This window comes from Eubalaena glacialis, chromosome 10 (assembly GCF_028564815.1).
Source record: "Eubalaena glacialis isolate mEubGla1 chromosome 10, mEubGla1.1.hap2.+ XY, whole genome shotgun sequence".
Lineage (NCBI taxonomy): Eukaryota > Metazoa > Chordata > Mammalia > Artiodactyla > Balaenidae > Eubalaena > Eubalaena glacialis.
In genome coordinates this window covers 72,666,518-72,680,102 of record NC_083725.1, presented here as the reverse complement: position 1 = coordinate 72,680,102, position 13,585 = coordinate 72,666,518, and positions in this window count along the sequence as shown.

Below are 13,585 nucleotides of genomic sequence, written 5' to 3'. Positions count from 1 at the left end.
TGGCACAGTGGTTAAGAATCCGCCTGCCAATGGAGGAGACATGGGTTTGAGCCCTGGTCCAGGAAGACCCCACATGCCGTGGAGCAACTAAGCCTATGTGCCACAACTACTGAGCCTGCGCTTTAGAGCACACAAGCCACAACTACTAAGCCCATGTGCCACAATTACTAAAGCCCGTGCGCCTAGAGCCCGTGTTCCGCAACAAGAGAGGCCACCGCAATGAGAAGCCCACGCACCACAACGAAGAGTAGCCCCCACTCACCACAACTAGAGAAAGCCTGCGCACACCAGCAAAGACCCAATGCAGCCAAAAATAAATAAATAAATAAATAAATAAATAAATAAATAAATAAATAAATAAAAGATACAAGCATTATGTAAATAATGCTTGTATTATTGTAAATAATACAAGCATTATTTACAATAGCCAGGACATGGAAGCAACCTAAACATCCACCAAAAGAAGAATGGATAAAGAAGATGTGGTACATACATACAATAGAATATTACTCAGCCATAAAAAGGAACAAAATTGTGCCATTTGCAGAGATGTGTATAGACCTAGAAACTGTCATACAGAGGGAAGTAAGTCAGAAAGAGAAAAACAAATATCGTATAATATCACTTACATGTGGGATCTAGAAAAACGGTACAGATGAACTTATTTGCAAAGCAGAAATAGAGATACAGACTTAGAGAACGGACGTATGGATACCAGGCGGGGGAAGGGGGGTGGGATGAACTGGGAGAATGGGATTGACATATATATACTCCTATGTATTAAACAGATAATGAGAATCTACTGTATAGCACAGGGAACTCTACTCAGTGCTCTGTGGTGACCTAAATGAGAAGGAAATCCAAAAAACAGGGGATATATGTATACATACAGCTGATTCATTTTGTTGTACAGCAGAAACTAACACAACATTGTAAAACAACTATACTCCAATAAAAGTTAATTTAAAAAATTATTTTCACAGATTTGAAGTTACATTTTGGCATTTTCTAGAAATAATTTACAGGGGTTTTATTTTTTAAAGCATTACATGTACACCACATAAAATTTTTAAAATTAAAAAAACGCATCATCCTAAAAAAATTAATTTAAAAAAATTAATTAAAAAATAAAAGGATTATAAGAGAATACAATGAACAACAAATTGGATAACCTAGAAGGAATGAAGAAATTCTTAGAATTGTACAACCTTCCAACACTGAATCATGAAATTACACTTTTGGAGGTGAACACGCTGTACACAGAAGTCAGAATATAATATTGTACACATGGAATTATACAATTTATATAATGTTATAAACCAATTTTACCTCATATATATATGTATACACACACACACATATGTATATAATGTGCTCTGATCCCATAATGTCACTTCTAAAAATACATTAGTAATTAGAGATGGGCAAAAGATGTTTCAAACAGCATTATTAATAAGGCAACAATTGGGAGCAATTTAAATGACCAATAGCAAAGAAAATGGTTCATCAATTATGATATACTAACTCAATGTAAATACACAGGCAGCCAGGAAAACTGTTTTCAAAGACCACTTAGTGATGTGAGACAATGCAATGACAGAATGATAAATTAAAATGGCTAAGAAAAAAAAAGTGTTGAAGAAACAGAAAGACAGAGAAACTAAGCTGAACACAGGACTAAGTCCAAGGAAACAGTTAATGCTGGAACAAAAGAAAATTTTAAAATAAGTAAAATTAATGTAGTGTTCCCACAAAAGTTTAAGAGACTATCCAAAAACAAGATGCTTCCACAGAGTCATCTTTGACATATTCCTACTTTCACCATTCATATTTAATCTAGAACCATGATCAGTCAACTTTACTTCACAAATATCTTTCAGATCCACTCATATTTGCCCACCACCAACATCCTGGTACAAACTACCATCATTTGTCTCCTGGACTACTAATTAGTCTTCCTCATTCATTCTTGCCCATCCAATCCCAATGTGCTAGGGATACAATGATGAGCAAAAGTTCATAATTTATGCCATCATGGAGTTTATAATTTTGTGAGGCAAACAGAAATGATTCAGTTACATAAGAGAGCAGCAATTAGCACTGTATAAGAAAGCTATAGAGTGCTATGAGAGTATCAACTTCCCAGTGGTCTCTGAAGAAAGACCAAAATCTTTAACATGGTTGACAAAGCCCTCCGTGGCATGGATTCTGCTTATCTTTCCAGCCTCATCTTCCACCACTTTCCCACTTAATCATTATTATGGAAGCACACTGGCTCCCCTTTTCTCCCATTTGCTTGAGTGCCCTATGCTCTCTCACTAACCTTGGGGCCTTTGTTCACACCATTTGTTCTGTCTATAATGTTCTTCTCCACACTTCTCTCTTTTCTAGTTGGCTTGAGACATTTCAGCTTAAGCCACTTCCCCAAGGAAGCCTGTTCTGACCTGCCAGAATTAAGTGAGCACCCTCACCCATTTGAACACTCTGATAGTACCCTATAGCGTTGCACATGTTCTCTAACTACAATAGAATTAAATTAGAAATCAACAACAGAAAGAAATGTGGGGAAAAGAGACACCTGAGTGGTATAAGAAAACCAGGAAGAGGTGGTAGGGAATGGTGATGATGATATGATGCTTATGTCTTGTAAGCCAAAAGGAAGAGACTGGTTCAAGTAATAGGGACTTGTCAACAATGTCAAATCCTACTGAGAGGTCAAATAAGGTAATGCTGAACATTTTCCACTGGGTTTGGCAACATAGAAGATTTTGTTGACCTTGGTGATTGGTGTCTCATTGGAGCTATGGGGGAATAAGTCAGATTAAGTTGGGTTGACGAATGAATGGAAGGTAAGTAAATGGAGACAGCAAGGGTAGGCAATTCTTTAGATAAATTTGTTGTGAAGGGAAAGAAACTGAGAAGGGGGCAGAAGAATATGGGATGTAACAGGTTAATTGTGTTATTTTAACTTTTCCCATCTGTACTAATTTTTGCCTTTGCCTTTGATCTACCTGTTTCTGAAAGATATGTTAAAGTGCCATTATGAATTTTTATCTTTTCCTCCCTGTATATCTAAAACAATGTTTGTTGCTTTATTGCTATTAGCTCTTCTTGTTGGATTTTCTCTTTTATTAATTTTAATTTCCCCCTGAAATAGTATGTCTTTTACCAGTTAATTGTACTCAATCACCTTTATTGCCAGAATTGATAAGATTGATCACATTTGGACAACTGTATTTTATGGTTGGTTTCTTTATCATGTTTATTTCTTGTTGTTTCTTTTCATTTCTTTCCTGATCTGCTGGATGAAGCAAAGTTTCTTTATCTCGTTGTTTTCTGTGATATGAATTTTCTACTTTTATTTGTACCCTAGAAATGGTTTTCCTTTTTTATGACAAATATAACTGGTTTACTGAATTAGTTGGAATCAGTAAGGTGCAAGCAAAAAGCAATTTTAGTTTTCTCATGACTGCCTCCTTCAGGCTGTTCTGCAGACTCAGTTCTTACCAACCCTGGATGAAATATCACTAGGATGAAAAAATATCCTAGTTTTTTCAGTGAATCTTAGTCTTTGTAAATTTTTATACAGTCTAACCCAATCTCTTATCCAATTGAAAGCTTATCTCTTCCTCCAACTCCAGATGTGCCTCAGTTTGGCAATGGAGAAAGGAAGTGAGGTTAGTCTTCACCATTTTCTCACCTGTTGCTTTACTCTTCCTTCATTGCTGTGCTGTCTCTTGCTCCTTTGGGATTGAAAGTGGGAAGATATACAAATGTCTAGTAAGCATACAAAAAGATGCTCAACAGCACTAGTCATTTGAGCGACGCAAATCAAAACCACAGTGAGATAACACTTCACACACTGGAATGGCTGTAATCAAAAAGACAGACAATAATAAGTGGTGATGAGCTGTGGAGAAATTAGAACCCCCATACGTTATGGGTGGAAATGCAAAATGGCACACATTTCCGCTTTGGAAAACAGTTTGTCAACTTCCCAAAATATTAAACAAAGAGCTACTGTATGACCCAGCAATTTCACTCCTACATATATACCCAAGAGAAATGCAACCTATGTCCACACAAAAACTTACGCACAGCTGTTTATACTAGCATTAATCACAGTAGTCACAAAGTGGAAACAACCTAAATGTCCATTAACTGATAAATGGATGAAGAAAATACAGTAGATTCATACAATGGAATATTTGGCAATAAAAAGGAATGAAGTACTGATACACACTACAAGATATATGAACAACAAAAAAATTATACTAAGTGAAGGAAGCCACACACTGAGACCACATATTGTATGATACTATTTATGTGAAATGTCCAGGATATGGAAATCTATAGAGACAGAAAGTAGAATAATGATTGCCCAGGGCTGGGAGGTGGAGGTGGGGGGAAGGCAGGAGTGAATGCTAATGAATACAAGGTTTGTTTTGAAGGTGACAAAATGCTCTAAAAATAGAGTATGGTGATGATTACATAACTCTGTAAATACATTGAAAACAACTGAATTGTGCACTTTAAATAGGTAAACTTTATGGTATGCAAATTATATCTCAATAAAGGTATTTAAAGAAAAAGTGATTCATCATAGGCCAACAAAATGTAACATGCCCCAAAATGTAGAAACTGTCTAGGCTACATTATCTAAAATTAATAATGAATCCCCCAAAACCATTAACAACTTGGAAATTTTTAAGTATCATTTTATATAAAATAGAAATCAAAACTGAAATCAGACTATTTACAAATTATTGACAACTAAAACAGTTTACAGTGTATAACAAAATATATGAGTTACAGGAGAAGGATCACCCAGAGGAAATTTGTTCCAGTAGGTATATAAAATATAAGACAAAATAAATTAATAAAAATAAAATTTTCAAATAAGAAAAACATATACTTATTATAAAAAACGTAAAGTAAATAAATAGAACAAAAGCTGGACTGTTGAAAAGAACTAAACAAACAGAAAAAATCTTTTAGCAAGTCTGAACAAGATATAAGGGAAATACACATAAACATTAGGGATGAGAAATAGGATATAACACTATATGTTAGAATCTTCTGGAAACATTTTTACATTTGAAGGAAATATAAATTATGAAATATGGATTAAAATTGGTTTTAAAAAATTAATGAGAACAATAATAGAGAAAAAAATGGAAAGGAAATCAAAGATCACTTCACAAAAAAGGCAGTAGCCTTAAGTAGTTTTTAAAGCAACTTCTATCAGACCTAAAAAAAAAAAAACAGATAATCTCTTCACTAGTTTTATGTGTAAGAGCGGAGAAGAGAATGGAAGCCTCCAAATTCATTCCATAAGCTTGAATTGATACCATACTGGAATAAGGATGTCTTGCAAACAATATCTCACACACCCACACACACACACACCCACACACACACACACACCACCTCTCCCTTATAAATATAGAAAAATTTTCCTTTAAAAAATTTGGCAAGCAAAATATAACAGAATTTCAAAACAAGAATGGGGTGCTTTCATACAAATTCCGATGTTAAAAGATTAAAAATAGAAAATCCATACAATTATCAAAGTAATGATAATAGTAGTGTTACAGGACAAATTGGAAACTATTTCAAAACTTTTATAATAAATGATACTTTTATTATTAATAACTTCTTCAAATCCTATTCCTTTACCCAATCTTATTTAAAATGACCCTTCACTGGATATTCCAAAGGCTTATTTTGGAGTCAAATGTAGTTCAGATTTAAGTAGTTTAAATAAACATTTGCACTTTTTTTTTTTTTTAACTACTCAGCATCTGAATCTGAATCCTCTTCCTAGGCTTGGGGATTTCTCTATCTCAGTATTTTGTGCAAGACCAAGCCTGCCTTCCATTATAGAAAAGGAAAGTGTCAGATATTAACTTTCCTACTTCCCCTGCCACCTAGGGCTTGGACACATGGATAGGATTGGCCAGTCAAGAGCCCCCACCAGAATTTTTGTATCAGGACCCAGTAACTCAAAGAAGTAGAGGCAGTAGAGAATGCTTTCTTGCAACAGTATCAACAGTGGAAGCCACATCTGATTTTCAAGGGCAGCAGGTTGCTGTGGTGCCAAAGGCAACATCCACAGAGCAAGATAGCGTCTCATATTCAGAAGTAGTGATAGAGCTGTCGTCATCTGACCAGTTTTTTTTGCAGTTTTTGGCTGTGATTCAGGCTGCACAGCAACCTAGTTTTCTGACCATTTCTGCTTTTCCCATACTCCTTGAAGATTCTATGAGTTTCTCAAGATCCAGTCAATAGATTTCTTATCTGCTTGAATCACTGAGTCAGTTTTATTGCTTGAAACTAAGAACACTGAGTGACACAAAGTGACACAATGGTCTACTGTTATAACATGAAATTCTAGGTTGGATTTTTGTGTTTAAGAAATTCCCTATGCTTAACTCATGTAAATCCTTCCAGACAAATTCCTTGCCCACACGTAACTGAAATCACCTATATCTACATATTGTGCTAATAAGAGGGAGACATAAGGCTCAGTCTACTGAGCCAGCACTAAACTTGCTACTCATTGACAGTTTTTTTAGAAGAGAGGGTGCATAGGTGAGAGAAAGAATATAGATACCTTGAAGTTCATAAACAAAAATAGTGAAATTAGAAAGACAAATAGAGCCCTTGTCCTGAAGAACACCACAGTCTACTGAGAACAACAGATGACAAATACTCCAATACTCCAAAGAAAAGTTGCTAGGCACATCCATGAGACTTACTAGGAGATAGCAAAAGTGGTCCTGTGAGATCACTCTCCTCATCTATATATTTATAAAAGGATATATGTAGAGAGGGCAAGATGGCGGAAGAGTAAGACGTGGAGATCACCTTCCTCCCCACAAATACATCAGAAATACATCTACACGTGGAACTGCTCCTACAGAACACCCACTGAACGCTGGCAGAAGACGTCAGACCTCCCAAAAGGCAAGAAACTCCCCACGTACTTGGGTAGGGCAAAAGAAAAAACAGAGACAAAAGAATAGGGACGGGACCTGCACCAGTGGGAGGGAGCCGTGAAGGAGGAAAGGTTTCCACACACTAGGAAGCCCCTTCACAGGTGGAGACTGCGGGTGGCAGAGGGGGGAAGCTTCAGAGCCACGGAGGAGAGCACAGCCATAGGGGTGCGGAGGGCAAAGCGGAGAGATTCCCACACAGAGGCTCGGTGGCGAGCAGCACTCACCAGCCCGAGAGGCTTGTCTGCTCACCCGCCGGGGCGGGCAGGGGCTGGGAGTTGAGGCTCGGGCTTTGGTCGGATCCCAGGGAGAGGACTGGGGTTGGCGGCATGAACACAGCCTGAAGGGGTTAGCGCACCACAGCTAGCCGGGAGGGAGTCCGGGAAAAGGTCTGCAGCTGCCGAAGAGGCAAGAGACTTTTTCTTCCCTCTTTGTTTCCTGGTGCGCGAGGAGAGGGGATTCAGAGCGCCGCCTAAACGAACTCCAGAGACGGGTGCGAGCCGCGGCTATCAGCGCGGACCCCAGAGACGGGCATGAGACGCTAAGGTTGCTGCTGCTGCCACCAAAAAGCCTGTGTGCGAGCACAGGTCACTCTCCACACCGCCCCTCCCGGGAGCCGGTGCAGCCCGCCACTGCCAGGGTCCCGTGATCCAGGGACAACTTCCCCGGGAGAACGCACGGCACGCCTCAGGCTGCTGCAACGTCATGCTGGCCTCTGCCGCCGCAGGCTCGCCCCGCATCTGTATCCTTCCCTCCCCCCCGCCCGTGTGAGCCAGAGCCCCCGAAGCAGCTGCTCCTTTAACCCCGTTCTGTCTGGGCGGGGAACAGACGCCCTCAGGCGACCTACACGCAGAGGCGGGTCCAAATCCAAAGCTGAACCCCGGGAGCTGTGCGAACAAAGAAGAGAAAGGGAAATCTCTCCCAGCAGCCTCAGAAGCAGCGGATTAAAACTCCACAAACAACTTGATGTGCCTGCATCTGTTGAATACCTGAATAGACAACGAATCATCCCAAATTCAGGAGGTGGACTTTGGGAGCAGGATATATTAATTTTTCCCCTTTTCCTTTTTTTTGAGTGTATATGTGTATGCTTCTGGGTGAGATTTTGTCTGTATAGCTTTGCTTTATAATAGCTTTATTTTATTTCATTTTATTTTATCCTCCTTCTTTCTTTCTTTCTATTTTTTCTCCCTTTTACTCTGAGCCGTGTGGATGAAAGGCTCTTGGTGCTCCGGCCAGGCATCAGGGCTGTGCCTCTGAGGTGGGAGAGCCAACTTCAGGACACTGGTCCACAAGAGACCTCCCAGCTCCATGTAATACCAAACGGCGAAAATCTTTCAGAGATCTCCATCTCAACATCAAGACCCAGCTTCACTCAACGACCAGCAAGCTACAGTGCTGGACACCCTATGCCAAACAACTAGCAAGACAGGAACACAGCCCCATCCATTAGCAGAGAGGCTGCCTAAAATCATAATAAGGCCACAGACACCCCAAAACACACCACCAGACGTGGACGAACCCACCAGAAAGACAACATCCAGCCTCATCCATCAGAACACAGGCACTAGTTCCCTCCACCAGGAAGCCTACACAACCCACTGAATCAACCTTAGCCACTGGGGACAGATACCAAAAAACAATAGGAACTACGAACCTGCAGCCTGTGAAAAGGAGACCCCAAACACAGTAAGATAAGCAAAATGAGAAGACAGAAAAACACACAGCAGATGAAGGAGCAGGGTCAAAACACACCAGACCTAACAAATGAAGAGGAAATAGGTAGTCTACCTGAAAAAGAATTCAGAATAATGATAGTAAGGATGATCCAAAATCTTGGAAATAGAATAGACAAAATGCAAGAAACATTTAACAAGGACGTAGAAGAACTAAAGAGGAACCAAGCAACGATGAAAAACACAATAAATGAAATTAAAAATACTCTAGATGGGATCAATAGCAGAATAACTGAGGCAGAAGAACGGATAAGTGACCTGGAAGATAAAATGGTGGAAATAACTACTGCAGAGCAGAATAAAGAAAAAAGAATGAAAAGAACTGAGGACAGTCTCAGAGACCTCTGGGACAACATTAAACGCACCAACATTTGAATCATAGGGGTCCTAGAAGAAGAAGAGAAAAAGAAAGGGACTGAGAAAATATTTGAAGAGATTATAGTTGAAAACTTCCCTAATATGGGAAAGGAAATAGTTAATCAAGTCCTGGAAGCACAGAGAGTCCCATACAGGATAAATCCAAGGAGAAACACGCCAAGACACATATTAATCAAACTATCCAAAATTAAATATAAAGAAAACATATTAAAAGCAGCAAGGGAAAAATAACAAATAACACACAGGGGAATCCCCATAAGGTTAACAGCTGATCTTTCAGCAGAAACTCTGCAAGCCAGAAGGGAGTGGCAGGATATACTTAAAGTGATGAAGGAGAAAAACCTACAACCAAGATTACTCTACCCAGCAAGGATCTCATTCACATTTGATGGAGAAATTAAAACCTTTACAGACAAGCAAAAGCTGAGAGAGTTCAGCACCACCAAACCAGCTTTACAACAAATGCTAAAGGAACTTCTCTAGGCAAGAAACACAAGAGAAGGAAAACACCTACAATAACAAGCCCAAAACATTTAAGAAAATGGGAATAGGAACATACATATCAGTAATTACCTTAAATGTAAATGGATTAAATGCTCCCACCAAAAGACACAGACTGGCTGAATGGATACAAAAACAAGACCCATATATATGCTGTCTACAAGAGACCCACTTCAGACCTAGAGACACATACAGACTGAAAGTGAGGGGATGGAAAAAGATATTCCATGCAAATGGAAATCAAAAGAAAGCTGGAGTAGCAATTCTCATATCAGACAAAATAGACTTTAAAATAAAGACTATTACAAGAGACAAAGAAGGACACTATATAATGATCAAGGGATCGATCCAAGAGGAAGGTATAACAATTGTAAATATTTATGCACCCAACATAGGAGCACCTCAATACATAAGGCAAATACTAACAGCCATAAAAGGGGAAATCGACAGCAACACAATCATAGTAGGGGACTTTAACACCCCACTTTCACCAATGGACAGATCATCCAAAATGAAAATAAATAAGGAAACACAAGCTTTAAATGATACATTAAACAAGATGGACTTAATGGATATTTATAGGACATTCCACCCAAAAACAACAGAATACACATTTTTCTCAAGTGCTCATGGAACATTCTCCAGGATAGATCATATCTTGGGTCACAAATCAAGCCTTGCTAAATTTAAGAAAATTGAAATCGTATCAAGTATCTTTTCCGACCACAACACTATGAGACTAGATATTAATTACAGGAAAAGATCTGTAAAAAATACAAACACATGGAGGCTACACAATACACTACTTAATAACGAAGTGATCACTGAAGAAATCAAAGGGGAAATCAAAAAATACCTAGAAACAAATGACAATGGAGACACAACGACCCAAAACCTATGGGATGCAGCAAAAGCAGTTCTAAGAGGGAAGTTTATAGCAATACAAGCCTACCTCAAGAAACAGGAAACATCTCGAATAAATAACCTAACCTGGCACCTAAAGCAATTAGAGAAAGAAGAACAAAAAAACCCCAAAGCTAGCAGAAGGAAAGAAATCATAAAGATCAGATCAGAAATAAATGAAAAAGAAATGAAGGAAACAATAGTAAAAATCAATGAAACTAAAAGCTGGTTCTTTGAGAAGATAAACAAAATTGTTAAACCATTAGCCAGACTCATCAAGAGAAAAAGGGAGAAGACTCAAATCAATAGAATTAGAAATGAAAAAGGAGAAGTAACCACTGACACTGCAGAAATACAAATGATCATGAGAGATTACTACATGCAACTCTATGCCAATAAAATGGACAACCTGGAAGAAATGGACAGATTCTTAGAAATGCACAACCTGCCAAGACTGAACCAGGAAGAAATAGAAAATATGAACAGACCAAGCACAAGCACTGAAATTGAAACTGTGATTAAAAACCTTCCAACAAACAAAAGCCCAGGACCAGATGGCTTCACAGGCGAATTCTATCAAACATTTAGAGAAGAGCTAACACTTATCCTTCTCAAACTCTTCCAAAATATTGCAGAGGGAGGAACACTCCCCAACTCATTCTACGAGGCCACCATCACCCTGATACCAAAACCAGACAAAGATGTCACAAAAAAAGAAAACTACAGACCAATATCACTGATGAACATAGATGCAAAAATCCTCAACAAAATACTAGCAAACAGAATCCAACAGCACATTAAAAGGATCATACACCATGATCAAGTGGGGTTTATTCCAGGAATGCAAGGATTCTTCAATATACGCAAATCAATCAACGTGATACATCATATTAACAAATTGAAGGAAAAAAACCATATGATCATCTCAATAGATGCAGAGAAAGCTTTCGACAAAATTCAGCACCCATTTATGATAAAAGCCCTCCAGAAAGTAGGCATAAAGGGAACTTTTCTCAACATAATAAAGGCCATATATGACAAACCCACAGCCAACATTGTCCTCAATGGTGAAAAACTGAAACCATTTCCACTAAGATCAGGAACAAGACAAGGTTGCCCACTCTCACCACTATTATTTAACATAGTTTTGGAAGTGTTAGCCACAGCAATCAGAGAAGAAAAAGAAATAAAAGGAATCCAAATCGGAAAAGAAGAAGTAAAGCTGTCACTGTTTGCAGATGACATGATACTATACATAAAGAATCCTAAAGATGCTACCAGAAAACTACTAGAGCTAATCAATGAATTTGGTAAAGTAGCAGGATACAAAATTAATGCACAGAAATCTCTTGCATTCCTATACAATAATGATGAAAAATCTGAAAGTGAAATTAAGAAAACACTCCCGTTTACCATTGCAACAAAAAGAATAAAATATCTAGGAATAAACCTACCTAAGGAGACAAAAGACCTGTATGTAGAAAATTATAGGACACTGATGAAAGAAATTAAAGATGATACAAGTAGATGGAGAGATATACCATGTTCTTGGATTGGAAGAATCAACATTGTGAAAATGACTCTACTACCCAAAGCAATCTACAGATTCAATGCAATCCCTATCAAACTACCACTGGCATTTTTCACAGAACTAGAACAAAAAATTTCACAATTTGTATGGAAACACAAAAGACCCCGAATAGCCAAAACAATCTTGAGAACGAAAAATGGAGCTGGAGGAATCAGGCTCCCTGACTTCAGACTATATTACAAAGCTACAGTAATCAAGACAGTTTGGTACTGGCACAAAAACAGAAATATAGATCAATGGAACAGGATAGAAAGCCCAGAGATAAACCCACACACATATGGTCACCTTATCTTTGATAAAGGAGGCAAGCATATACAGTGGAGAAAAGACAGCCTCTTCAATAAGTGGTGCTGGGAAAACTGGACAGGTACATGTAAAAGTATGAAATTAGAACACTCCCTGACACCATACACAAAAATAAACTCAAAATGGATTAAAGACCTAAGTGTAAGGCCAGACACTATCAAACTCTTAGAGGAAAACATAGGCAGAACACTCTATGACATAAATCACAGCAAGATCCTTTTTGACCCAGCTCCTACAGAAATGGAAATAAAAACACAAATAAACAAATGGGACCTAATGAAACTTAAAAGCTTTTGCACAGCAAAGGAAACCATAAACAAGACCAAAAGACAACCCTCAGAATGGGAGAAAATATTTGCAAATGAAGCAACTGACAAAGGATTAATCTCCAAGATTTACAAGCAGCTCATGCAGGTCAATAACAAAAAAAAAACCACCCAATCCAAAAATGGGCAGAAGACCTAAATAGACATTTCTCCAAAGAAGATATACAGATTGCCAACAGACACATGAAAGAATGCTCAACATCATTAATCATTAGAGAAATGCAAATCAAAACTACAATGAGGTATCATCTCACACCAGTCAGAATGGCCATCATCAAAAAATCGAGAAACAATAAATGCTGGAGAGGGTGTGGAGAAAAGGGAACACTCTTGCACTGTTGGTGGGAATGTAAATTGATACAGCCACTATGGAGAACAGTATGGAGGGTCCTTAAAAAACTAAAAATAGAACTACCATACGACCCAGCAATCCCACTACTGGGCATATACCCTGAGAAAACCATAATTCAAAAAGAGTCATTACCAAAATGTTCATTGCAGCTCTATTTACAATAGCCAGGACATGGAAGCAACCTAAGTGTCCATCATCGGATGAATGGATAAAGAAGATGTGGCACATATATACAATGGAATATTACTCAGCCATAAAAAGAAATGAAATGGAGGTATTTGTAATGAGGTGGATGGAGTTAGAGTCTGTCATACAGAGTGAAGTAAGTCAGAAAGAGAAAAACAATTACAGTATGCTAACACATATATATGGAATCTAAGGGAAAAAAAAAAAAGGTCATGAAGAACCTAGTGACGGGAATAAAGACACAGACCTACTAGAGAATGGACTTGAGGATATGGGGAGGGGGAGGGGTGAGATGTGACAGGGTGAGA